Raw genomic sequence first — 1,770 nt, 5'->3', positions numbered from 1 at the left:
AAGAATCACAATGAGAATGCACTGAGAGTACACAAATGGGTTTCTAAACTTGCAGGTTCACATCAAATAATGTTGGACATAAAGCAGCCTGAACAGTGGTGAGCCCTAGGGCTACCCTCAGAGAGACCATGACTTCTCAGTCAACAGACTTAGCTAGCTCAGGCCCAAGAATCTCCCATGCATTACCATGGCTACCGGTGGGTGAGAATAAATGGAGACTTGGTTAAAACCAACAAGCTACTAACCTGTATGTTAGTGTGAGCTCATTTCTCACTGTCTGTATAATATCTTCCTTCTATAGTTGCCCATATTTTGTAAGCATCTAATTTTTTTCTATGAAATAATTTTTCATTGCAAATACTAAGAAAATTCAGAAAGCTATAAAGAAGAATTAAATCATCTTCAGAATCAGAGTTAGTGCTACCTTTGAGAGTATTCCATTATTGTTTTTTTTTTTTTCATTTTATGTAAATCTTGATCTCTATTTACAGGTTTAAAATATTAGGAGCACAATTTTCCAATTTGGAAGGGAAGAAGTAAAATTATACCTATGCACATATGACATGATCCTATGTATAGAAAATACCAAATAATCCACTAGAAAGCTACTAGAGCTAATAAACAAATTCAGCAAAGTGGTACACACAAAAATCAGTTGTGTTTCTATATGCTAGCAATAACAACCCTAAAAGAGAGTTAAGAAAATGATTCCATTTATAACACATCTAAAATAATTAAATGGTTAGAGCAAATCTTATGAAGGAGGTTAAAGACTTGTACACTGAAAACTCCAAAATATTTATGAAAGAAATTAAAGAAAACCTAAATAAATGGAAAGACATCTTATGTTCATCAGTAGAAAGACATTGTTAAGATATCAATCTACTCAAAGTGATCTACAGATTCAACACAGTCCATATCACATGGAATTCTTTTTCATGGAAATAAAAAAGCCCATCTTCAAATTTGTATGAAAATGCAGAGGATCCCAAATAGCCAAAACAATCTTGAAAAAGAAGAATAAAGTTAGAGGAATCACATTTTCTGACTTTGAAACTTACTACAAAGCTACAGTAATTAAAACAATATGGTATATACATAATGGTAGTTATATAGACCAATGGAACAGAATAGAGAGCCCAGAAATAAACCTCCACATATATGGTTAATTGATTTTCAACAAAGCTGCCAAGACCATTCAATGGGGAAAGGACAGTCTTTTCAAAAAATGTTTCTGGGAAAATTGGATATCTACATGCAAAAGAATGAAGTGGGATCCTTAACTTATACTATTTACAAAATTAACTAAAAATGGGTCAAAGACCTAAACTTAAGAGCTAAAACTACAAAACTCTCAGAAGAAAACATTCGGGAAAAGCTTCATGTCACTGGATTTAGCAACTATTTCACGAATCTAACACCAAAAGTACAGGCAACAAAAGAAAAAAATAAAATATGCTTCATCAAAATTAAGAAAGTGTCATTAAAGGATGCTATCAAGAAAACAAAAAGACAACCTGTAGAATGGTAAAAAATGTTTGCAAATAAAAAATCTGATAATTAATATCCATAATATGTTAAAAAAACTCCTACAACTCAACAATTCAAACATGTGCAAAAAACTTTAAAAGACATTTCTCCAGAGAAGATAAACAAATATGCTCTTGAAAAGATGTTCAACATTATTAGTCATTAGAAAAATACAAATCAAAACCACAATGAGACACCACTTTTTACCTACTAGGATGGCTATAATAAAGAAAACAGAGA

The sequence above is a fragment of the Galeopterus variegatus genome, unplaced genomic scaffold (genome assembly GCF_000696425.1).
Source record: "Galeopterus variegatus unplaced genomic scaffold, G_variegatus-3.0.2 Scaffold9463, whole genome shotgun sequence".
NCBI classification, from domain to species: domain Eukaryota; kingdom Metazoa; phylum Chordata; class Mammalia; order Dermoptera; family Cynocephalidae; genus Galeopterus; species Galeopterus variegatus.
Note: the sequence above shows the minus strand (reverse complement) of the source record.